Raw genomic sequence first — 8,650 nt, 5'->3', positions numbered from 1 at the left:
TCACACAAGAATTATTATATTAGTTTTCTTGTGTGGCCAGGAAAACAACAATTTCTTTAAAGCTTAGTCTAATGAGTTGTAAATTTAATGAGTGGTAAATTTTGCCCTATGAAATTTTAAGATTTTGGGTATTTAAAAGTATTTTGATGGTATCCAATCTATTTTTATTATAAAGATAAAATAGAAAGACTATTATTATAAAAAAAGTTGTTAAAAAAAATCCACCATTAAGAAAAACATTGACCTTAATTATACAACTCTTATAGTTGTGAAATTTTAATAAAGTTTCTATCTCTCTAGAAAATCTTAGAGACCATGTTTTTACATTTAAAGAACTAACTTTTCAATTAATTATATATATATTATATGTGTTTTGTTTTTTTATCATTGATATTGGTTTATTTTGAATAATATTGTGATTTTATTTTTGAATAATAATCTTTAAAAGTCATTTATTTATGATAATATTAATGAAAAATATTATTGTAAATATAATTTGGCAATATATATGAAATAGTAACAAAATATTTCAAAAAAGAGATTTGCACTGGGTAATGTCTCCATAATATCATGGAGAAATACACGGTTGGTACTCATTAAAAAGAAATTGACACAATTGTATCTGAAACATGTGCCATTGTGTCCACACAAAATTATGTCACAACGTATGTAGTCATTAGTCATAAAATGGCAAATAATAATTATCATGTAGTGAGCTAATGATTGGCGCATGAATATCATATTATTCTCTCCCAACAAATAAAATGGAAAGGTAGTGAGTGTCACTACAAGGTGGTTGGAAAGGCAGTGAGTCTCACTCCATGGTGGTCACTGTTTGTGATTATGATACCTTGGTGCATTGTTTTTTGGACATCATTATATATCATTATATGTAAATATTATTGAACCTAGTGGGTGACACGACCATGACATGAGTGGATATAATTATGTAAATAATTTTATGATACATAAATGTTTTTTCTTTTGGGAAATGTTTTGGGAAAGAATACATGTTTAAAATGGACTTTTTGCTATCCTAAAAAATATTAAGTGTTCAAGTTCACATGGTGGACATTTTCTAATCTTTTTCCCAAAAATCCGAGGATAAAGTTGCCATAAAGGAAATAATATAATGACAAAAAAAAGATTATATTGTGTGGGTATAAAGTCTTAGTTGGACAAAAATGTTAAGTTGCGTAAGAAGATAGACATAAGCATAGCAGGAGAAAAAGACATGCTTATGAAGGAAAAAATAAAAATAAAAAATTTCTATTTAAAAAAAAAAAAAGGAATGACTAAGCAAAAGGTGGGACAACCTTAAAAGCAAGACACTGCTAAAAATATGCTAGGAAGAAAATATAAAATACCACTACATGAATACAGAAGGGGGGAATTTAAGGATACTCCTTGAGGATAAGGAGGCAAGAAGTGTAAGCTCGGGGGGAGTTTCTTATGAGTAACTTCTTGGTTGGGGGGAATGTGCTATCTCTCATAGTTTTCCCAACAAGTTATACGAGCTAGATAATTTCGTTGTGGTATTTAATATCTATAAATTTATGTGAGATCATTTGTTGATCCTATATAAGGAATTATGGGTAGGTTAGATAATTTCATTATGGTATTTAATATCTAGAAATTTATGTAAGATCTTTTGTTGATGTTATATAGTGAATTATAGTTATATTTGTTCAAATAAAAGAATGTGTAGGATGATTTATATTTATATTTCTATATGTAAAAGAAAAAATAATTAGAGGTTATATATATATATATATATATATATATATATATGTTGAATATTGGTGAAGGAAGGAATGATATCCTAGAACCTATGCAAGATTTTATATGTAATACACATGTGTTGGGATGATATGATAAAGAGTATACTAAGAGTGAGAGTGAACTAAATTGGACTAACTGAAACTGAATTGGGACACTTGGATGGATGGTTTTGACACCTAGCAAGTGGTTGGAATTAGATTCTCCAACACTCCCCCTTAATTACAACCACATAAAAAATCGATTAAGATGTTTGTCGGTCTATGTCTCAACTAGGTTTACAATTTAAAAAAATTGACTTTCAATTAAATTTACTTTTCTTCTTCTCTTCTTCCAGATCCTGTAGCCTCTAAATTGTTTCAACTTTTTCTCTTTTTTTGTATCCTTCAAACCTTAGTTTATTCATTTGCTGGTGCAGGTCTTCCATTGTTCCAGGCTATCTAAGCATGTCCTGGACTTCTTCAAAAATGAACTTGTATGTGGACTGTAAACCACATGTAATCTTTTGTTGTATTATTTTCATCATCAATCTGCTACAATATAATACCATAATACAATTTTATCTCTTTAGGACTCCAATACCTGGAAATTTCATTAATATTTTGATCATCCATGTTATCTTCAAGGTTCATTGCTGAAAACTCTATGCAGACCTTGTTAAGGCATGTTGTTGCATGTCATGCTTCAAGGAAATCTAGCTCTTCTTCATAATCGTTATGTGTAGCTACACACTAGAAATCAATGTTAGATTTCAAAGTATTTATAGAACCACATTGGTTTTGTTCCTTCTACTGTGCAATGAGAGATTTTTCCTATTGCACTTCCTTCTTTGTCTCTACCTTTATTTTGTCTTTGTGGGCTTCCTTCCTTACCTCTGCCTCTATCTCTATCTCTGTCTCTCTCTCTTCCACTTTTGTACTAACCCGTGTTGTTGCAAACAGGGTGTCTTCCTCTTGGTTTTCATATTCAAGTGGGCTTCCCTCACTGAATAACATCATGTCAATATGATTTTTCTATTGCATCATTTGTAACAATTCAAAATTTTGCAAAAAATATTCATCAAATTTTACATTAGAAATATTAATTGTTGGATTCACCAAATTATCATCAACAATATCTATCGCTAGAATCACAAAGTTGTCGTCAGCAAGCCATGTTGTTGGAATCACCAAGTTGTCATCGGCAAGCTCTGTTGCTGGAATCACCAAATTTTCATCCTTGAAGATATGCATAGTGGGATCCACAAGCATCTATGTGCTCATTATTTGCTTCTTTTGCAAATTTATGACAATCATTGTCCACTTACAGTTGAGCATAATGGGATTCAACAAACTTTTCATCTTCAATGTCAATGATCCCCCTTACACCAAAACTCCTCTCAAGGGTATCCCAAACCTCTTTGGTTGTCTTGACATCCGAAATGAGGGGAAGAATGTTGTCATGCAAAGATTATTTTATGCATTTCAACACAAAGTTGTTCTTTTGCCTCTTCACTTCTAATTCTTTCAAAAAAGCTTCATACATCTCTAGTTACTACTTCGGATTTCTTAGCCTCTTGGATTTTCCCATTGTTGAGCATTGGCTCACTATGGATCAACAAACAAATCAAACTTCAAATATAGTGACTGACTTCTCTGCTACACAACTTGAGAAAATTCGAATTATGGTTGTGGATGTGGCTCATGGTGGTAGCATGCAACAATGGTGACTCAAGAATCTAAAATGGATTCACCTTTAGTACAACCATTATCCATCATAAGGGGAACACTTCCACAAATACTTTCACAAGACAAACAATGCTCAAGGTGGACAAAACATGCCGAAAAAAAATTAAATATGAAGAGAACGTGAATCAGCTGCAAGTCTGATTCATCTCTGAAAGTTGCTTGACGACTCCATCACATGCCAAGCTACAAAAGGATCCATCTGTCCTTTTCTTGCAATCAACATCCTTTGTCCACTGACAAAAAATTGAGAATGCCCACTGGCTACTTTCTTGTTGATCACTGGTTGATTTGTTGATGATGCCCACTGGCTAATTTTTTTATGATACCCACTGGCCGATTTGAAGATGCCCACTGTCTGCTTTTGATGATGTTGTCGAGACTTTTAGTATGACAACTGCCGTTAATTCCATTATCATTTCCCCCCTTTGTCAGCTGAAAGGAGAGACAATCATCTTCGTTTGATTTTTGAACTCCCCCCCTTCAGGTGTAGGAGAGTTTCACTGTTGTACTCCCGTTTTCAGGTGCATGAGAGTACCATCTTCATTTGATTGTTGGCTACAATAGGTAAAATTGAATTCTGTTGTAGAACTTATACAATTGTTTTACTGTTGTCGACCATTCCCAAGGATCAATCCATCCATAATTGATCTTTAATCTGGCGGGTTGGTCTTGTTTGCAACATTTCTCTGATGAATGATTCTGCTTGCCACAATGGTGACAAGGATGGAGATCAAAACAGTGATCTTCCATGTGACCTTTTCTTTGACAATGTTTTCATGTGGGTTTGTCTTCAACTTTCTCATGGCTTGTTGATGTTATTTGATCAAGAAATCTTGCACTGATGAACTTGATCAACTTAGAATAATCGGGGATATGCAAGTTGTTTTCATCTTTGTCATATCCTAATCCTCGTCGATTTTTGTTACTTTGGAGTTCTTACCACGACTTGATTATTGGTTTGAAAGAAGCAAGTTCAATTTGATCATGAACAACTTCTACACTTGAATTTGTTTGGATGAGTGATTTGGAATCAACATCTTTATCTTCATCTGTATGTTTGAATGATGTGGAAGCAACACTCTTCTATTGCAGCTCATCTTTTTGTAGTTGCGACTCTAGTTGAAGGAACTCAATTATTTCATGTGCATGTTGTAGATTCATTGAAATATCAACAAGAGTTGCTTTGCTGATTTGCACCATGTCTTTAGCAGTTGAGAGGATCAAATTGTTAAGAAGTTGTACAACTGAATGCTTTTCGCCATGTGAACTTGTTGGAACTCACGCTCTCTTTCTTTTAATACTCGTTGGATTTTTATAACTCTCTTGCTTGAATGCTTGAGCTTGCTTGCTTGAACTCACATTTGCTTGTTGTAGATATGAACAAGCTTGATTGTTGTTTGAATATTTGCTTTTGTTAAAGTTGAACTCACTCAATTTCAGGCTCGCTTGATGTGGTGAACTTTGCACTTGCTTGAACTCACACTCTTGATTGATCAAAAGAAGGGTGTCGAATACTATCGAAAATGCACCCAAAAGAAACACTTACAATGATTTGAACGACTCAGTTAAAAAAAATGGATTTACTTGGTTTAATTGATTCCCTATTAATTCAAATCTTGGGTGTCGGTTTCAATGCACCCTTGCAATTCAACTTAATTTGACTTTGATTACAAGCCAACCTACAAAAAAAATTATTTGCAGGTTACACAATGACTAATTGTGGTTGAATGTTGATGTAGAATTTGCCTTTGAATGCTTGAGTTTGTTCTTAACTTGATTGTCTTAAGTGAATGATGTTGAATTTCTTGTAGAATTGTTGTTGATGTTGAATTTCTTGTAGCATTTTTGTTGATGTTGACAACTTGATATCTTTGATTTTGTGTTGCAGTTTCTTGATTGCTTGTAGTTTGCTTATGTATGCTTGATTACATGAAGAGAATTTATTGTGTGTATGCAACTTGTTGTGTACTCCATGTGTATCTTTTTACAAAATATAGTGTCAAAACTAGACACAACATGCACAATCAATCAGTGCACAAGGTGTACCTAAGATCCCCTTATTCAATTTCGGGTGGATCTAGGACACTTCAACACCACAAAAAAATGTCTTTATTAAGTATTTGAGTACATCATCTTTCACCTTGACAACATCATCATGGAATATTCTCAAAGTTCCAGGACTTCTTGAAAGAAAAATTTCTTCAAAACTCACTCAACCTCCTAAAAGTAAAAATATTCACTTATCTCTCCATATTTACAAAACACTTATAGCTCCAAAATTAAAAAAAAAACACCTTATCACTCCACACAATCACATAATCGCTTAAAAAAAAATACTTTTCTAATACACCTTTTTGGAGGTCCACACAATCACTCTAAAAAAAATTCTAATCCACCTTATTCCTCCAAAAGCATTATTTTATGATCCCTTTTAAAAAATGCTTTTACATTCATCCCATTAAATTATGAACATTAGCAAGACACTCCAAAGTGATGTAACGTTTCCTTTAAAGTGATTAATGAAAACACTTCAAAAATGATTCAACGTTTTTGCATGTAAAAGCATATGCACCATACACCATCAGCTTTATGCATGTTATTCGGTGGAGAGAAAAAGTGAGGTGGTGTGTAAATAACCTTTAAGGAGAATACAGTTAATCAACGATTTTGTTGAGCTTTTAACTCCACGCTCACTGTAAACTCCACGCTAACCGCTACAGGATTCAATGCAACACTTAAAATTGTTTTTTTTATGAAACCATAGAATAAAAGCGACTTACCACGCCAACTCAGATAGAAGGATCTACCTTCCCATCTCCAAGCGTGCCAGATTTATGATCTTGGAAGAAAATGTTAAAAGCGACTTACCAAATAGTATATGCATAAAATGTTTTGACAGAACATGACACGTCTAAAGTTCCTGCCTGTATCAACAAACTAGTGGTTGCATTTCAGAGATTATTTGCCACCAGAGAAAAGAAGCGGAGAGAATAGCCAGAGCTCACAGTCGGCCATCGCGTCCCCGTTGAGACAGGTGGGAACAGGAGAAAATTTGCAGTTACTGCAGGAGGAAAGAAAGAAGGTCTTTCATTTCTTGAGGAAATCCTGTTGTTCCATATCCTCACAACTTCGGTTAATTCGCTGACATAAATAGTCCCAGCAGGAACAGCAGCCTCCTCGATTGGAATATTTCACCACTGAATTCGCTGATGTTTGAGTAGTTTTCTTGAATGCGTTGAAACTGGACTTCTTTAAACAGTTTTAGGCAAAATTCGTGCAAGAATGAAGACCGCAAGAGCCTTTAAGTTCACACGAGATAATTCCACAATCCTGTAGCAAAAACTATTAAATATCTCTCGAGTCCAATTTGTCCCACAGAATTTCTCACAAAGAACATCGTTAAGATCAATTCACCGAGCCTCAAAACAAAGCCATCAAAGTTTAGTAAATTTTAAAATTTCAATCACCTGAAAGCAAGTTATCCCTTACGTATAGCCGCAAAACTTTAAGGCTTGACCTAAAATCTCAAACGTGTGGGATTACCGAATCATTTCGAAGTATTTTAGTTTCTTCAATTTGTCGAAATGACCAAGTTTTCAATCTTTTCTGAACTTTAGAGGCTCTGAGGGCAGTTAAGAGAGGAAGCTACTTTGAGGGCAGTATTCCCAAGTCGTTCAAGGGGCTTTTAGGCCTGAGATTTCTAGGCCTGTCGGGCAATAATCTGACTGGCCAGATTCCGCCTGAAATCGGCCAGCTGCCATTGTTGGAGCGATTGATTCTCGGATACAATAAATTCGATGGCAGCCTTCTTCTAGAGAGAGGGAATCTGACAAAATCTTGAATACTTAGATCTAGCCTATGCTAATCTCGATGGCAGCATACCGAAAGAATTGGGAGGTCTCAAGAATCTCCATATTTTGTTTCTTTACAAGAATAAGTTCACAGGAACTATTCCGCTTGACTTTGACAACATGAGTTCCATGATGTCCGTAGATTTATCTAATAACTTTCTCTGATCACAACCTTTTCAATGGACTATCTCAACACAACCCCCAAACCTGAATTTATTCAATGTACATGATTTTCTTCCCTCAAAGAATCTTCCTATTGTACGCAGAGGATATGGATCTCAACGATTGTAATTGGGTGCTCCCACGGTCCTAGCCATTCTCTCCACACAAAATTCCATGACTACTTACTACAGAAAGCGTCTTTTCCACTCCACAATTCGCACAACTCCAAGCTTTCAAACACTCCAAAATCTGCACATGTTGCTCAACAGCCCATAGCTCTTCAACTCATTCGGTCTACTTTGTTTCGAGCTCAACATTTAGAATTATTTAGAATTAGCCTCCACATAGTGCATGCCAAATAGTTTCTTCTCCATCCGGCTTACAATAGGAATGTAAGCCAATACTCTAACACAACACACAATCACCATGGCTCTGATACCACATGTAGAATATTAAATAAAATTAACACACATAAAAAAATACTAGAAACATAAAAAAACCAAAGATGGCGGAAAAGGCCTTAGCCTTACTGTATTCCTCTCATAATGCACTGCATTCTACAAATAATGATAATGGTACAAATAAATACATAAGGAAGTTTGTCTCAAGATAGTACGTCTATCTTGGACACTATGGTTTAGAAAATATCTCAACCAAACACTAATCTAGGAGCCTAACTAGTTGGAGAGAATCTCGAAACCAACTAAGCCTAAACTGACTCCTAACCATAAGGAAAAAACTCAATCTAGAAAGGTAGGATTGAATCCAACTTTCTTGATTTTAATTCATTTAATTGTTTTTTATTTATAATTGTTTTCATCACATGAGAGTGAGGCTAACAAGAAGAGACAGAGCCCTTGGTATATTATACAAACAATATAGATTGCATATGTCATAAAATCAAACCCAGAAGGTGAATGAAGGCACAAAGGGTAGCATTTATTATAAACCAATATGAAGATTTTGGAGATGTGATGAGTTAAAGATCCTTCTGGTTGACTCAGGGGAATTACCTGTTAGTATGTCTCCAAATCATAACCTCCAAATGGATTGAATATGAATAAGATACAAGTAATGGAACTCTAGGTGTTTATAAAAGAATCAAAGTTCAATGCAAATGATTTAAGTGTA

This window comes from Pinus tabuliformis, chromosome 3_1 (assembly GCF_031772625.1).
Source record: "Pinus tabuliformis cultivar Carrire ecotype Pingquan chromosome 3_1, CPIR1, whole genome shotgun sequence".
Lineage (NCBI taxonomy): Eukaryota > Viridiplantae > Streptophyta > Pinopsida > Pinales > Pinaceae > Pinus > Pinus tabuliformis.
This window is presented reverse-complemented; position numbering follows the sequence as displayed.